This window comes from Giraffa tippelskirchi, chromosome 13 (assembly GCF_054371585.1).
Source record: "Giraffa tippelskirchi isolate mGirTip1 chromosome 13, T2T-mGirTip1v1.2.pri, whole genome shotgun sequence".
NCBI lineage: Eukaryota > Metazoa > Chordata > Mammalia > Artiodactyla > Giraffidae > Giraffa > Giraffa tippelskirchi.
In genome coordinates this window covers 36,682,596-36,700,737 of record NC_137287.1, presented here as the reverse complement: position 1 = coordinate 36,700,737, position 18,142 = coordinate 36,682,596, and the positions used below count along the sequence as shown (strand labels likewise).

Here is an 18,142-nt window from a genome sequence, read left to right as displayed (position 1 = left end):
AGACCAGTGGTTACCAAGGGCAGGGGGTGTGGAAGGATGTGTGTACGTGCTCAGTCATGTCTGACTGTTTGTGATCCCATGGACTGTAGCCCGCCATGCTCCTCTGTCCGTGGGATTCTCCAGGCAAGAACACTGGAGTGGGTTGCCATGCCCTCCTCCAGGGGATCTTTCCCAACACAGGGATCATTCCTGTCTCTTGCATCTCCTGCATTGGCAGGCAAATTCTTTACCACTAGTGCCACCTGTGAAAAGTGAAAGTGTTAGTCGCTCAGTTGTGTCTGACTCTTTGTGACCCCATGGACAGTAGCCTACCAGGCTTCTCTGTCCATGGAATTCTCTAGGCAGGAATACTTGAGTGGGTAGCGATTCCCTTCCAAGAGATCTTCCTGACCTAGGGATCGAACCCAGGTGTCCGACATTGCTGGCAGATTCTTTACTGTCTGAACCACCAGGGAAGGGTAGTAGCTACAAAACCCTGGGTGTCTAACCTTGGACAAAGTCCACAATGGACTGGATTCATGGGTCCTGTGAGATGACCTAGCCCTCATTTTATTTCCAGTTTTTAAAAAAGTAGTTTTACAGATATAGATTCTGAAGCTCAGAGAAGTTAAGTAACTTTTCCAGAGTCACACAGCAAGTCAGCCAAACTCCCTCCTGGAACTCTACCTGGCCCCCTTTGCAGCTCTCCTTGCATTCTCCTGCCCTGACCTTCAGAGGATCATTCATCTGAGTCCTGTTGACCCTGTCCTCCCCTAGTTCACCCTCAGAGCCATGGGGCCTCTGGGCAAGGGTCTCCCTGGTGTGAAACCCAGTTTCCATCGCTGCATGTTTGATGCGTTAGACAGTAGCCTAGCATTTCAGAGGAGTCTGCATGTTACAGAAAAAGGGCAGCAGGTGTTATTTGGGCTAAATTGACCTTGAAATTGATTTCTTTATTTTATGACTTACTGAGAGGAGATTAATACTTTTTTTTTTTTTCCTGCAGTCTGAAACAATTTACATGGTAATAGAAGGCATAGTCAGTCAAATAAATTGCTGGAAGTGGTCGTGTTCCAAGGGAAAAAGAATACGGAGCTTACTCACATTGATTTCTTTGCCCCAGGGAGAAGCAGAGATTTTAACATCTGGGAATAGGGAGCTAAATTTTATCTCTCATTTTAAAAGCAGAGGCCTGAAGAGCTTAATCTGACATTTACACGAAATTTTCTAAGTTGGGGGGAATGAGGGAGCTCGAGTTCCTTGCTGAAGGTTAACCAGCATTTACTCAGAAGGGCTCTGGTGTTTTGATTCAGGGAGGGCAGGTGGGACCCAGGTGACATTTTCAGAAGATGGGCCTTGGGAAACCAGCCGCCTCACTCCCACCTGTGGAGGAGGAACTGGGGCCCTGAGAGGCTGGTGACATAACCTTGCACCCAGGCCCAGGTGGGTTTGCTGGGGAACCATGTGAGTGGAGACCCTGCTTCTAGTTTCTGGCTGCCCTCTCAGGGATGGGGTTTGATTTCAGCCGGCGTGGCAGCATGCATGGATGGGGCAGCATTTCTGAGTGTGCTGGGATAGATTCTGAGACTGCATCTGGGTTTGGCAGGAAAACGCAGCACTCGATTAATACTGCCTGTGCATGGAACAGGATGGGCAAGTGTAACTTGTGTGCCACATACTTGAATTTCCTGGTTTAAAAAAAAAAACAAAAACATTTAAAGTGTTCCCCCTGGTATCAACATTTCTGTATTCAGACCACATTGGCAGGGCTGTTGTCCCCTAAAGTGACCCCAAATCACTCGACACATCCTGCAGGCTGAATTATTTTTCAGAAAATGTCTACAAATGAATCTCTACCCAAAGGACTCTGCTAGTGTGTTGCATGCAGTTCCCTTAAGTTATTTTCTTTTCAAAATAAACTTAAAATTTTGAGATAAAATAAAAATTTTAATTGTTAATACATGTTGGAGCACATAATTCAAATATCAGAAGAATAAAATTTTCCCATTCCATCCTGCACAGTCAACTAGTTCCTCTCTCCACAATCAGCTTTTTTTTTTTTTTTTAAGTCAGTTTCTTATCCATCTCCTGGAGGTTTCAATGCATATGATACATATGCATATATTCTTAAAGCAGGGCACAGATTGTGGCATGCTATACATACCACCCTGCATTTTTCTGTTTTCCCCTATCATTCTGTATTGAGCTGTCCCATTATCTTTACTGGGGGTGTCTGGATGCACCATCATTTATTTACTTGGTCCCTATACAATGGAAATTTTGGTTGCTCCCAATATTTTGTAATCACAAAAAATTGCTTCAGTGAATATCCTTGGCATCAGGCATTTCCCACATGTGCAGACATTCTATTGCAGAGATTCCAAGAAGTGGAATTGCTGGTTTAAATATTATCAACTTTTAAAATGTTGCCCAGTGGACTTCCCGGTGGTCCAGCAGTTAAGAATCCTCCTGCAAATGTAGGGGACACAGGTTCGATTCCTGGTCCAGGAAGATCCCATGTGCTTCAGGGCAACTAAGCCTGTGAGCTGGAACTATTGAAGCCCTCACCCTAGAGCCCATGCTCTGCAACAAGAGAAGCCACTGGAATGAGAAGCCTGCACACCACAACTGGAGAAAGCCTGTCCACAGCAGTGAAGACCCGATGCAGACAAAAAGAAATAAATAAACTTAAAAAAAAAAAAAGGAATTCCTGTTTCTTTGCACTCTTACAACTATGATCCTTTGTCCATCTTTTATCTTTGTCAATCTTGGTAAAACAAATAGTTTTATTTGGTAAAACAAATAAAAATCATCTTAATTTCCATTTGCTTTATTATGTGTGAAGTTAAGGGTTCTTAATGTCAACAACAGACATTTGCATCACCACACCCTTTGTGAGCTGGCTGTCCATCGCCTTTGCTTGCTTTTTCCTTTGGGTTTTAATTTTTCTTTTATGTTGTCCTTTGTCATCTTTCATGGTATGGTATTATTTTTCATGCAGAAAGCTGTTCAAAATTTTTTATCTTAGGGGTTTGGGGTTGTAATGAGAGAGCTCTTCACCACTTTGAGGTGACAAATACCTACATGAGTGGCTTGAATACATTATGTCCTTTAATTGGTCCACAAATTAAGACATTGGTTTGATTCTTTTTTCCTTTAGAAAATGCAGTCTTTATGGGGTGGTGAAAATGTGTGTTGCCTGGGATCACGTAGGGGCCGTGATCTGGCCTCACAGGCTTCTCAACCCTCCCTGTTTCTCTCAGCATCCAGACTTTTCAAGGATTATCAAACCCTCGTGGTCAGGATGATTTAGGGTGTAATGAGATTGGGCAGCAGGCATTTGAAGAGCTGATCCCACCTGTCTTTCACAGCTGAGTTTCCTGCAGGTCTTACTGTCCACCGCTGGGTCCCCACCATACCGCCAACCCTCACCTTCTGTCCATTACTCAGGAGGCTTTAACTCTCCAAGGTCTTGGCCTTCTGTTAACCTGAAGAAAGGGGTAGTGGTGTGTGTACTAAGTCGCATCTGACTCTTTGTAACCCCATGGACTGTAGCCCACCAGGCTCCTCCATCCATGGGATTCTCCAGGCAAGAATCCTGGAGCAGGTTGCCATTTCCTTCTCCAGGCTATCTTCCCAACCCAGGGATCAAACCTGCATCTCTTGTGTCTCATGCATTTGCAGGCAGATTCTTTACTACTAGCGCTACCTGGGAAGCCCAACCTGAAGGATAAACCCTTTACAGTTCATTTTTGTGCAGAGAATGTCACATTCTAATGCCACCAACCACTGCTCTCCAGGAGCTCACACCAGTTCATGCCAAATCCCCGAGAGGGTGATGCTTGGTGGTTCTGCAGGCTCTCCACCTTGGTCATTGTTTAAACTGGCTCAGTGCCCACTGCTGGCAATGTGTACCCCAGCTTCTGAAAGCTGTAAAACGAGTCACAAAAGGGCAATAATTCCAGGGACAGAATACTGGACTTCTAAGGAGGCTGTGAGGCCCAGGGAAGGAGGCAGCCGGCATCTAGGGAGACAGGCAGCTTGGAGGCCTGGTCCTTGACCCATGAAGGGGAGGCAGTTAGGTCTCTCTCCTGCTGAAAGAGCTCATCAGGATGGACCAGCTTGAGTCAGAAGCTGTAGATATTTATAGGTGGGGGGCGGGGTGGGAACAAGTGGGGCTTTCTGGAAAAGAGGGCAGCATCAGACGGCTGCTTCCTCACCCTTCGTTGAGAGACAACATCTCTTTTCTCATCTCTGTCTCTGTAATCTTGCTCAGAACCTATTCATGTACTTCTCGATGTTTTCAACGTAAAGGAGACCCAGGGGCTTGGGCGAAGAGTCGGCGGCTTTGTGCAGGATAAACAGGGGCCGTGCTGAGCGGTGTGGGGGCTGCCAGTGCAGCAGGTGCGTGAACCGCTATGGGTGTGAGACTACCGCCCTCCAAGAGGTGGGAGGACAGAAGGGGCCTGTGGAGGGGGACAGACTGAGTTGGTGCCCCCACCATCTTCTCGGGTGAAGGCTTCTCTGCTCCTGATAATGGACCCAGGAAGGAAGTAGGGCACAGTGAGGAAGGGTCAGCTGAGCAGAGCCCGGGCCTCTGGGACCCCGGGCTCAGGTCTGGGGGGAGAGGAGGCCCCTACCTTGTGGGACTTGGGGGAAGTAAAGAAAGGGCAGAAGGAAGGAAGAGGCTTGCAGGGGCAGGCGGATAGAAATTTCTTGGGTGACTAGGTTCCCAAGTAAGGTCATGCTTCAGTACAAGTAAGTTGTCTCTTTCCAGGCCCAGGGTTTCTTGCCACGGTGGGAGGAATGGCTCACCAGGGGCCTCTCTTCCTTTCCAATCAGCTTCCTCTGGGAGGTTCTTTTGTTGTTGTTGTTGTTCAGTCGCGAAGTTGTGTCTGACTCTTTGTAACCCCACGGACTGCAGCACGCCAGGCCTCCCTGTCCCTCACTATCTCCCGGAGTTTGCCCAAATTCATGTCCGCTGAATCGGTGATGCTATTAAAATTAAGGCTCTTAATTTTGGCTTAACCCTGAGTTCACCTTTCCAGAGCTGGTTGTTGCTATGGACCCAAGGTGGCGCTAGTGGTAAAGAACCCTCCTGCCAACGCAAAAGGCTGGAGTCCAATCCCTGCATTGGGAAGATCCCCTGGAGGAGGAAATGGCAACCTGCTCCAGTATTCTTGCCTGGAGAATCCCTTGAGCAGAGGAGCCTGGTGGGCTACAGTCCATGGGGTCGCAAAGAGTCGGGCACAACTGAGCGACTGAGCACATGGACCCCAGACTGGCTTTGAATGAGAGTATTTTGGACCCCCAGAGCCCACCGCCTGTCTCTGTCTTGGTTCCTGTTCCTGAGAGAGAGCCCGAGACAGGTGCTCTTGGGTGACTGTGCATCCCTAGACCAGCAGGAAGTGGGCAGAGGCCCAGGTCTACCTGGCGCAGCTGTGGCCTCAGGGTCCCTTGCAAAGAAAGGAGCACACAGGAGGCAGGGGCCCAGGGGTCTGTGATGCTTGGATGCGGTCCCCTGGTTGAGATCTGCCGTTGGGCTGAACTCATCACTAAAGCAGGGCTTTCAGTTGGCTCATTTAGAAGATGAGGCCAAGAAGGAAGTAAGAAAACCCAGCCATTCTCAGGCCACAGGACACCCGTGAAAGGAGAATCAGTGTGTCTGTCAGAAGCATCACCTCTTTGGCCGCATCTTCCCCCTTCTCTCCACTCAGGTGCCGCTTTGTGCAGTCCCTGTCCGGGGGCCTCTGATTCATGCTTAAGCCCACCCCTCCCTTCCTTCTTTCCTTAATTCATTACTTCATTTTAGTAACCTGGGGGTGGTGGGTGGGGGATGGTGTGAGGACTGTTCCTCGTAGAGTGGGGAGAGGCACAACCACGGGTTTGATTTTCTGGTCATCAGCTTTCCCCGTGACCACTGAATGTGGGAAAACTGCAGCAAAGGAAATGAGAAGCAGGGTCTGTCTCCTCCTTGTGAGTTCAGATCTGTTTACGGACACCGTCCTCTCAGGACTCTGTGGGTGGGTCTGAGTAACTGCCTGGTCCAGCTCCTTCCCTCTGTCTCTCTCTCTTCTGGTCTCTGCGTCTCGGTCTATATCTTGCTCTCTTTCATGCATGAACACACATGCATACACACACACATAAACTTGCCTCTGTCTCTGCCCAGGAGGTTTAAGGGGTGACTTGAGATGAAACCTGATGACTTTAATGAAAATTTGGAGCTATAGGCACTGCAGGCATCTTTTGGGGGGCAAGCTCCCCAGACTGGGTTAGTGACTGGCTACGACAGGCTCCTGTGTGCTGCACACAGAGAAGTGGATAAAGGCCCCACAGGGAGAATGGGGCCACAGCGGTTAACACCCATCCATTTAGCCTTTTGGTTTAAGCCCTGGCTCCACAACACCCCTTGTAAGTTGCCTTGGATGAGTTCTCAGACTCTCTTGTGTTTCTCCGCCTGTAAAATGGGCTGAGAGTGAAACCTCCTTCCTATATCCTTGTGAGGGTTAAAGAAGAAAATGCATGAAGATCTCTAGGCACATAGCATCCCAGGTGCTCCATAGGCTTGAGCTGTCGCAAGTGTGCAACTGGAAAGTTGCAGTGGAAGTAACGGCAGGCATGGTTTTCATGGGACCGCCTGTGTCCTCTTCCCGACCCAGGGGTTGGGCCTGGGTCTCCTGCATGGCAGGCGGATTCTTTACTAACTGAGCTACCAGGGAAGCCATTAAACTGCCTCCTGTGTCCTCAGGCTAGGATGGAGTGTCCACATTCAAAAAAATCTAGACCGGCACTGCCTGATAGAGATGTCATGAGAGCCACGTACGCAATTTAAATGTTTCCTGTAGACACATTAAAAAGTAAAAAGAAACAGATGAAATTAATTGTAACAATATATTTTATTTTAAATATGCATAATATATTTATATATTTAAACATACTAAATGCTTTATTTTATATATTATTAAGTATTATTCTAACATGTAATTGATATAAAAATATTAATGAGATATTAATATTAATAGGATATTTTACGTTTCTTTTTTTTTTCTCGTGTCTTCAAAATCCACTATGTAATTAATACTTCCAGCACATTTCAGTTGAGACCAGCCATACGTAGTGGCTAGCAGCTGCCGTTTTGGGCAGTGAGGGTCTAGACCCCCTACAGGAGAGGGTGGATGGGAGTGAGGGTGAGCTTGCTATGGGAATCGTGCTAAACTGGGTTACTCCAAACCAGAATTTTTTTCCTCCACCTGTTCTCCCACCTACTCCTGTCTTTGTTTTTGCCAGGACTACACATCTGAACATTCAGCCTGCCTCTCCAGTGCCAGCAACAGTCCGCACGACTCAGTAAGTAGAAGCATTTTGTTGAACAGATTAGAGTTTGAAACTGCTTTTGCATCCTTTTCGGCTTCCTTGGTCACCATCATCCATCACCAGGAGTGTGTATGATGTGTGGCTTTTTTTTTTCTTTTTCCCTTAACCTGAAACTGATCTCACTGGAGAAGTAACTGGGTTTGAGGGGAATAAATGTTCCCAGGTACTCACTGAATTTCTGTTAGGAAACACCTGGGGCCAGAGCCTCAGCCCTGGCGCATGATGTGAAAGATGAGAACCTCCCTCTGAGAAGGGCCAGGTCCCCAGGGGAGCAGACCTGGGGGGAGCAGTGACTGGGGCAGGGTCCACGGGCTAATCTCTTTACTTCTTGATGTGATGATGGACCCTGAGGTGCTGGGAAAGTGGGAAGGAAGTTAAATGTCATTTGACTGTCCCCACAGTAAAGAGAGGGATGCATACTGAGTGCTTTGGGGGGCCCACCTCATGGCATTCGATTGGGGTCTTCAGGGCACATGACTGGTTGGTATCAGGTGTGGATTTCTGTGCAACCACCCCCCCCACCTGTCAGCCAGGTACCGGAGATGTTCCCTATGTTTACAGTTCCAAGTTCACTCCTGCCCAACCTCTCCAGGATGTTTAACCTTGTGGTGGGATCCCGAAGTGCAGTCTGCTTGTGTATTAGTGGTGATCCTGTGATGACGTCAAGGGGCACATGGACTTTTGTTTTTGTTGTTTTGTATTGATCGTTGTTATTTGGGTTCATGATGATCTTCTCTTTATAGCAAGCAATACTGGCTTTCTGTTTATGGTAGTGATCTGAAATATATTTTGAAAATATTTAAGTTTTTAAAAAGATGATTTGACTTAAAGAAAAAAATAGTACGGAAATAAGAAGAACATGGAAAGAATTTGGCAAGATGCTGTGATAGTGATAAATGAATGGCTAAGAGTGGATTCCTTTATCAGAGATGTTCATGTGGTCCTGGGCAGGGTCCATGTGTGTGCTATATATTTGAAATGCTTCCTTCTTTTTCCTCAATCAATGCTAGTGTTTGGTACAAAACTGGACTCTCTAAGGTCCCACCTTTTGGCCTCTGTCTGTTCTCCCTAAAAGACTTTTGAGGTTGGGTTTGTTTGTTTTTTTAATAATAAACCTCGCTGCTGGGTCACCTGAAAGAGATTTATCTGAGTTGCTGAGAGGAAGAGGAAGAAGAGGAAAGATGATGAAAAATGACAACCACACAGCCACCTTTCTTGTGCCACCTTGCAGCTGACCAGGCGTTTCTTCTTTGTTCTAAGCCCCCTCAACGACCCCATAAGGTGAGTGCCACCTCTGTCTTCATTGTGTTGATGAGGAAACCAAGACTGGAGTGCAGTAATGTACCCCAGGGCACAGAGGCCGCCTCCACCCTCTGAGCCACTTCGTCACTGGGGCACAGTCTTCTGGCTTCACCCCAAGTCTGTGAAATTGTCTCTCCCTCTTGTAGATGGGAAGAGGACTGATGGAGCAGGAAAGCGTGTCAGTCACCTCTTGCCACACTACAAAGGAACCCTAGATCTCAGTCCAGGTTAAAACGAGAAACGTGTATGATCTCACAGTGCCAGTGCATCTGGTATATGGAAACAGCTTTGGGGCCTGGTTCTGGTTCAGTGTTTCTCATGAGCTGGGGCTCCTGTCATCTGAAGGCCTGACTGAGGCTAGAGGATCCACCTCCAAGATGGCTTAGGTCATTATTGTCACCTGGCCTCAGTTCCTCGCATGTGGATGCCTTCATAAAGCTGTCCTGTGACATGGCTCGCGAGCTCCCCCAGGGTGAGAAATCTGGGAGAGAGCGAGCAAGGCAGAAACCAGGATGCCTTCTGTGTCCTAGGGAGTCACATGCCATCACCTCTGATGAATTACTGGGGGGGCCACTTTGGAGGTTGGCTACCACATTTTTCATGATCTTAAAAGAACCATGTCTTACGGCTCCACACAGGATTCTTGTAACCTCACACTAAGACTATGGAAATAAAATATAACGGTCCTAAAAACATTTAGCAGGTGAGAAGATGAAGTGGGGAGCAGGAAAGTGACTCACCAAAGAGTCCTGCAGTTAGGGGTGCAGTGCAGAAGCTTCTTCGGAAGTAGTCGGATAGGTGGGGAGAAACCCCCCACCTCATACACTCATTGTTCATAGTAAGACCAGTGGTGGCTGAGAGCTCCATTTTCCGTGAGCTTAGGAGAGCACTCCCTTGATGCTCAGCTTCCTTGGGCTGGGTTGGGTATTCTCCAGCCTCCAGCCTCGCCTCATTAAGGCCGATGGGATACTATCCCACTTGTTTCCCCCGGGAGGCTGCAGACTTTTAGAGTTTTCCTGGGATTCAAGCTCTGAAGATCAGAAGATCATAACTGTCCCCTCTCTCCCCACCCTCGACCTTCCCAGCTCTCTGGTCTGGATCTCTCTGGCTGCAATCCACAGGCCAGCCTCCCACACCAGTGTGTCATGGGTAGAAGTCACTTGTGTGACCTCTGTTGGTGGCAGCATGTGGTGACCAACCTTTCTGGATGGCAGTTTATTGCTCATGTCTCAGTGTGCAAAATGTGTTCACTCTTTGATCCAAGTAATTACTCTTCTAGGAATGAACACCTTGCAATTGATTATATGAGTGTGAGAAACTGTGTTTGTTGAGGGATAATTCTATTAGCAAAAATAATAAAAAGGTACACCCTCAATATCCATCAATAAGGAATTTTTTAAAGTAAACTGTATGCATCTATAAAGTCCAGTTCTAAGCTGCTGCTAGGATTTCATGGTGAGAATTTATGTTTATTGACTTGGAAAGATGCTCATGACATATTGTGCAGTGAGAAATGCAGTCTATATCATATGGTGACCAAACTTTCTGGATGACATTATATATTATATTGCATATAATTTCAATTATATGCAATTAGATTCATATATCTCCCCTTCTCTAAAAAGCAGAGAGAGATGTCAGAGAGGCAGATGGGAAAATCAACTAAATTGGTGGGTTTTGCATTTTTTTTGACTCTACGGGTTTTGTTTTATTTTATAGTAATTGATTGTTTTCCTTGATAGTAAAAATATTGCATCAGTCAAGAAGTTTGTTCAGATTTTTCCATAAGAACCCAAATGAACTTCTTGGCCAACCCAATGATAATAATAATGACATTGACTATTTTTTTTAATTAAGCAGTGAGTTCTGAGCTGTCAAGGGAGATTTCTAGGACAGCTGATGGCATTTTTAGTAAAGATCCTTTCTCAATTGTTATAGAAATGTTGCAGTCCCCTTGGAGGAGTGAAAATGCAGTTTATAAGACCGGACCAGGGTCCGAAGACACTTTCTGGTCCTTGGCTGCCCCAGGAGAAAGGATGCCTCAGGCCCTGGTGTCTTTCCACTCACTGCTCCTTGGTACTAGCCAGCGCTGTAGTTTCTGGCGCTAGCTTTCCACGGTAGTCCTGCCTCCCAGAAAGGGCCTTTCCTGGACACATTGGGTGCCACTCACTTGCATCCAAGGAAATGATAATGATCGCTAGCATCACTAGGCATCTAGGAAGTAGCTGGCATTGTGCTCAGTATTTCAAGTGCATGATCGCACCTGTCCCTGACCCCATTTCATAGGTGAGGGGACTGAGGCTCAGCCTCAGAGCTGAGACTCACAGCTAATGGGCGTTGGGTCTGAACTTGAACCTGGATTGGGCTGTTTCCCAAGCTGCATTGAGCTGCGGGGAAGGCCACTCGGTTCTGTTTTGGCATTTCAGGGAGAATTTCTGGGAACATCTTAGGTGTCAGGTTGACTTCAGAGTCAGCAGGTAAGGCTAGCATCACACCTGGTCAGAGTCACCTGCTAAAGACCCCACAGGAAGATTCCAGGCTGAAGACCAGCCTTTCTGCACCCCCCGTACATCTGAGCAAGCCACGCATTCCTTGAATCTTAGAACAGACTACAGTCTTTGCTTAGGTACTGGATGAAGTGGCTGTATTGAGGGCATACCTGTATGTAAACATCAAGGTCACTGCAGCCAAAAGGTCACGTGATGACAGGTGCTTGAGAAATGAGACCAAAAAAAAAAAACCTCACAAAAAATAAAAAAGACATGAGACAGACTCACATTTGATTTGGGGGTTCTCTCTGGTATAAAGGCCTCCTTAAGCAGTTGGAGGTGACACTGCCCAGCACAAGTAACATTCTGCTTGCATTTTTCTCTCTTTCTGTGCCATTCTGGAGACAAGACACAGTTAAGTAGCAGAATCCAAATTTCTACTGTACTTTGTTCTGTCTCATTCCAGAGCTGTAGTCCATAACCTGCATGTGTTTCTATGACAGATATACACTGTATTCACTTCCTTTTGCAACCTAAAAAATCACCAGACACTCAGCAGCTTGTATCACACAGGTATCATGTGTCCAGGGCCCAGGCCTGGCATGGCTGGGTCCTCTGCTCATGGTCTCACAAGGCTGCAAGCAAGGCATGAGCCTGGGCGGGTCTCACCTGGAGCTGGCTGTTGTGAATTGAGTCCCTTGTGGATGGAGGGTGGTGGACCTCTGCTCCTGGAGGCTGCCCGCATCTCCCGGCCATCTGCCCCCTCCTGGCAGCTTCCCTTCTCAAGGCCAGCAGGACAATCTGTAGGGCACGCTTGCTTTAGGTCTGCACATCCTGGCAGAATCGTTTGAGTGGTACCCATCACCTTTGCTGCTGGTTAGAAGCATGTCACAGGTCTGATACCCTCCACCATAAGCGGCATAAACAGGGGGCCACTCTAGGGTCTGACCTCCGCTGACCCTGTGCTACGAGAGTCCAAAGACGAGTCTAAAGCTCTCCTTGTCTTGGGGTCAAGGGTACTGGTCTGGGGTCTCCATGTCCAGGATCCTCCCTTCCTGCCCCAGTAGAGGGCTCACAGCTCCCCCTCCACAGCAGCCCCCATCAGTGCAGGACGCCCCCAGCTATCCTGACCTTGGCCATCTGGCCGTCTGCTTGTCTCAACTTCCTCCCTGATTTGCCTCAGCAGCAAATGAATATTTAATGGAATGCTGCCACCTTTTGGAATTTAGCAAAAGTGATCAGTGTTGTTTCGAAGGATGGAGGTGAAGGAAGCTCCAGAAAGGAAACACGACCCCGTTCTCTTTTCCACCCACACCCATTCGCCCAGCCTTTACTTCCAATGGGAGCTGACCAAGGTTTCATGTCAGATTCTAGTGGAACAAAAGGAAAAGGAGCCAGTTTCTTCTTGAGGCGGATTTGCTGGTCATTTCTTCTCCGGTTCCTAGTTACTGTGAGTCCTAACAGGCCTGTTTGACTTTCCAAGAGGGAACAGAATGTATAGGAATGAGCTTTGGTGCATCTGGCTGGACTTCATCCTTGGTTCTGCCCCTACCTCACCTGTGAAACGTGGGTCCAGCAGCCTCTTTCAGCTCCCCACCCCCTGACCCCAGGTTGTGATGCCTGTGTCCAGGTATGGGAGACAGGTAACACCTCATTTATGGATGCCAGTCAGTGGGCCCATGCACCTACGGCCAGTCCTGTCCTCAGCTGGAAGGAGTGGCACTGTCAATTATAATTGGTAATTGGGGAGGGGAGGCCACACAGGTGCCACACCAATGCCAGGTGCCTCCTGGAGACGCAGTGTCTCCTGGAGCTAGCTGCCCATCTGCCCACCTCCCCCGGTGCTTCTCTTCCTGTCCATTCATGCCGCCCTCCTGGCCCCTGGCATCCTTGGCGCTCTCCTCTCTGAAGTCAGCACAGCTTATCCGTGCCCCCATCAGCACATCCCTCGTGGATGCAGGGTTTGGGTCCATGCCTTCCTTACGTTGTGTCTGGATTACACAACTAACTCTAACCCGCCCTCCTCTTCCAGTTCTTTCCTCCCCAGCTGGTCAGCCTCTTGACCAGGGTTCGCTCTCCTTCACCATGTTTCTGTGGCACCCTGGGATGTGAGGACACACTGGGAACCCCTCCAAGCTGGCCATGGGCCCCATCCTGCCGCTCCTCCAGCCCTGGTCCTCCTGTCGCCACACGCCATCTTCCCTGACTGTGGACCTTGCCCAGGTCATCCCCTCTGCTCCAGGTCATCCCTTACCACCCCCACCAAATCTGTCTGGATTCCTAACCGTCCACACAAATCCATCAGAAAAGCTTTGCCCCAAAATTCTTCCCAAGTCTCTGTGGCTGCACTGAGTTTCTCCCTCCACTAGATGCCCCCCACCCTCCACTCCCCCTTCCTTCCTCACCTGCTGTCTCGCTCACCTCCCCTTCTCATCATCTCTCCCTTCCTCCACGCTCCTCTCCTTCAGCAAACTCTACTGCTGCTGCTGCTGCTAAGTCGCTTCAGTCGTGTCCGACTCCGTGCGACCCCATAGATGGCAGCCCACCAGGCTCTACTTCAGTTACTGGTAAAAGTCAGAGGGTGCAAAGATGAAAGAGACCCAGATCCTGCCCTCTGAGGGCTTGTGGTCTATGAGGGAAGGCAACAATGAATACAAAGAAACCAATCGTGGAGGCACCATCTGATTGCTTCTTAGTGGAGGCAGAATGCAAAATTCCATAGTGGCACAAATAGGCAGTCAGAGAAGCCTTCATGGAAGAGGTGTCACAGCATCTTGAAGACAAGGGCGAGTCATCACACTTGTGGGGGGCAGGAGGAAGCATGGGCATGGATTTACACCTGGCTTAGGTTCTGGAGGAGGGGATGCCAGGGATGAGCAGGAGGGGTGGGCACTGTCACCCCCTCCCCGCCCGCCCCATGCTCCACGGTGGGCAAGCAGTTGGGTTTTTGCTGTGATTCACGTGGGGCCACCGGAGGGTTTTAAGCTCATGATTGTCTTGATCCAATTTGCATTTGAGAAAGAGCTCCCTGGGACCGGGCTTGGGAGCTGAGGGACTGGGGGAAGCCTTGGTCCTCCTCAGGCATTATCCGCTCCTGCACCCTGCTGGAGCTGGCCTCTGGAGCAGAGGGGTCACCGGCTCGACACCCAGGCCACCAGGCGCACTCTGCTTCTCCTCGCTGATCCGCCTTTCCATAGCATCTGCTCGGCAGAACACCAAGTGTGCGGACGAGATAACAGCATTAAGAGCAGAAGGACAAAGCTGATACTCGGGGCAGTGAGACATGGAGGCTTAAATTCTTTTCCCTTCAAAATGTCGCACATGATTTTGGCCACGTGGTTCTGATGAAAGCAAGCCAGGCTTGCCAGGATGAAATGCTGAGTGGTGCTTGCGACCTCGGGCACAGCGAGTGCAGAGTTCTGGGGCTCTGATGAGCCGCCCTGCCATTTCTCTCTGCAGCTCGCTGCCAGATAAAAGGGGGAAATCTCCTTAGTGATGTCCCCAGGTCCCCGAGGTTGGCTGTGCCCCATGGAGACACTGGGATTCTGAGAGGTTTCCAAGGCGAGCATTGTACTTCCAGTTGGGAATGAGTGTTCTCCCCACCTCCAGAGGGAGCGTGTAAAATACAGTGGGTGCTCAATAAATGCTTGCTGCTGACATGAATGAGTGAGTGACAGGATCAGTCTTATGGGCTGAGGGCACCCCAACAGGCTCCCTTGTGCCTCATAGAAGTCGCTACTACTTCTTGCCAACTACCCTCCTGATTTTTACCACCAAACATAGATTTTACTCATTTGCGAACTTTGTAAAAGTGGACCCTATACGCATCTGCCTTCTTCAACCTCATCCCTGGAAGATTCAGCCACATTATTGCATGGATCAGTGACTGTTTTCTGTAAAACTGTTGAATAGTATTTCATTGATTGATTATACCATGCTTGATTCATCCGTTCTCCAACTGATGAGCATTTGGGCTGTCTTCGGTTTGGGGCTATGCACTCTCATGTGCCTGCTGTTTGATGGACATATGCACCCATTTCTCTTGGGAATCCACTACAGGGTATATTTGAGTGTGGAAGGGATACATGTTCAGTTTCAGTAGATGCCACCCCTAAACTTTTCTGAAGCGGTTTTACAAATGATCACTCCCACCATCAATGAATATAAATTCCACTTGCATGCTAAGCCCTTTGAAAGTATAAGTTGTGATTTGTCATAATGCCCCAGAGGGCAGATGTGGTTATTATCATGCTGATTGATAGACAGAGGGGCACATGGAGTCAGTGATGGTGAGGACTTCAAGCAAGGACTCCACTTCCGCAACAACAGCAGCTCTTAAACCAGCATCTTGTTCTGTGGACTCTGGGCAGCTGTGCTCTGCCATGGAGATGCTGGGGTCAAGGAGTGCTTGTGAGACAGAGGGCAGGGTGGTGGAGTGGTTACATGCACAGGCTCAGGAGCTGGGCTGCAGGCACTGACTTCCAGCTCTGCCTCTTACTCCAGATGGAAGAATGAGCAAGCGACCGGACCTTTCTGACCCATACTTTGCAAGTCTGGAGTTGATAAATCAGATTGTTGTGAGGATTAAGTGAATTAATATAGATATAATGTTAGGGGGTGGGCACTTCAGAAGGGTTAATTCATATTATTATTGTTGTTGTTGTTATTTTCAGCTCTGTGCACTTTGCTGGACTCAGCTGTTGGGGAAGAGGGCTGTAGTCTCAGTCACTCTGATAGTTGTCAGGCAGGCTGCATAATTCTCACCCCCTTTCCCAACCCTCTGAAGGTAGCTGACTTTCTGGATGAAATCTGGAATCTACTTTCTAGCCCCAGTCGTTGGTGTCACGAAGCTTGCCGGGGTGCAGTCTGGCCGGTCCCTTCCGAAGTGAGTCCCTGCTCCTTAGTGCCCCTGGTAAGAAATGCAGTCTATTTGCTCAAGGTTTTCCCCGTTATAGGAACGGTCAGATGCCTTTCCTTCCACCACCTCCCTCCTGCAAATCCATGCCAAATATTGATGTTTGATAACTACAAATATCACACATAGCTTTTAATCAAGAGAGACGGAGGGAAGATAAGGGAAGTAAATATGTCTCTGTAAGGCAGTTCAATATTCTCAGTAATGATTTTGCTAAGAAATAAAATGACCAGAGGAAGGGGAGAGGCTCTGTGATGAGCATTGAAATGGGCCAGACCACCCAGAATAGGTTGAACCGTGCCTGGGCTCTTGCTTCCAGCCCGAGGCTTGGATCAAAGTTAGATGTTCATTACCTAAATTGGTAGATGCAATCTCATTTACAGAAGGGAGAGATGTATTTTAAATGTGAATTTCCAATATGCCATCCGTCTATCCCATTACCAGCAAAACACATTGAGCCAACTTCTGTCTTTCATCGCTGGTCTGAGATGGGAGTGGAATGTGAATGTCGAGTGCCCCTCTGGAGAGAAGTGGGGTGCCAAGGAGAGGTCAGCCTTCAGGCTGTTGTCCACCAAGGTTGTGTTCCCCTCATGTGGGGACACAGGGAAGTACCCTCCTGGAAGGTTGGCAGGTGCCACACATTTAGAGGTGTTTGGCCAACGTTGACCCAGGGCCACCGCAGGCCAGAGCTTGCCTGAACTTGGTGAGACCCCATGACCTGGATCCAAACCCTGGTCCACCAGGTGGGCTCCAGCAGCTCACTGCCACCCCAGCACCATCCCAGTGCCTGCATGTTGGAGGAGCTCAGCACATTATGAGTGAGTGAATGACTGACTGACTGAATGAATGAATTAGTGGGCTTGCCTTCCCGCTGGCATTATTGCTGTTGTTTCTTTTTTGCTCCTACTTTGGCTTTTCTCAACTTCCAGTAGCCTTTGCCTTGTATTTTGATGTCCTCAAATTCTTCTAGCTGATAAAAATGATCAGTGTTCCAAACTGCCGTCAACAAAAACCAGTGATCCATCCACCCATCTTCACATTCATCCAGCCATTTATCTGCCCAGTTTTGGGCAACACCCTGTGTAGATGCTGTCTACAGCATCTTGTCAGGCCCTGTGTAGATGCTCAAACTACAGTCATCACCTGAGATGCATCGAGCCCTGCCCTCCCAGAAGGCCCTCCCAGACCCTGAAGTCTAGTGGGAAAGACAGAGAGTAAGCAGATAAACACTAAAGGAGTCTACAAAGGGAGGGATGTTTCCCTGGGAGGGCCTCTGACTGTGAAAGCTGGCCCAGATCGTGGCCATATCTGGGGTCTTCCCAGGAGGGGACTCATGAGCTGAACTCTCAAGGAGGAGAATAGGATTGGGACTAAAGTAGGGAGTAGAGCCTTTCAGACAGAGGCAACAGTATGGGCAAAGGCCCTGTGGCCAGAAGGGGCGTGGTTATTTCCAGGAACCATCAGAAGTCTACCTGAGTGGGTGTATCCCAGATGAGGCCAAAGGGATGTCAGGACAGGGATCAGCCCACACAGGGCTCCCAGGCCGTGGGAAGACACCTGTCTTTATCCCAAAGCCCTGGAAGGCCTTGAAAGGCTTCACCATTCACATTTTGTAAAGGTCCCTGTGGCTCCTTTGAGGGGCCTCACTCATCTGGAGCAGGAACAGAATTGCAAAGGCTCCAGAGGGGAAAACAAGGCACGGCAGTGGTCATCCTCTCCAGACTCCAGCAGGACCTCTACCTGCCGTCCAGGGGCACGCATGCCCACACCACATTTGCAGTCGCACGGTTGAAGATGGATTCCCCAACATAACCTTCTGGATTCTAGGCAGAGGGGCACAAGTAGACATGTTTCTGTACGTGGGCTGAGCGTTACCCCCTCCCCACCCCATGCATACAGGGTCTTCTGCTTGCTTTCGTGTCTGCCCAGCTGCTGATGGAGCCGGTGACAGCCCAGGACACAACTCCCAGAGCCTGAGGTTAGGTCGTCTAAACATAGAGGGGAGCGGGGGAGAGAAAAAGGGAGGCATGGCCCAGACAGGGATTTTTATTCCTCGTTATCTGCGGGTTGACAGTGACCCCAG

General features: G+C 48.8%; 1 long non-coding RNA gene across 1 annotated transcript in view; it reads left to right on the top strand.

Annotated features, from left to right (window-relative positions):
• LOC145531694 (uncharacterized) overlaps positions 1-18,142 on the top strand; it is a 362,173-nt gene that overhangs the window by 98,921 nt on the left and 245,110 nt on the right. The window contains exon 2 of the long non-coding RNA XR_014072671.1: positions 7,267-7,326. This is a non-coding gene — a long non-coding RNA (uncharacterized LOC145531694). The remainder of the gene's footprint in view (positions 1-7,266; positions 7,327-18,142) is intronic.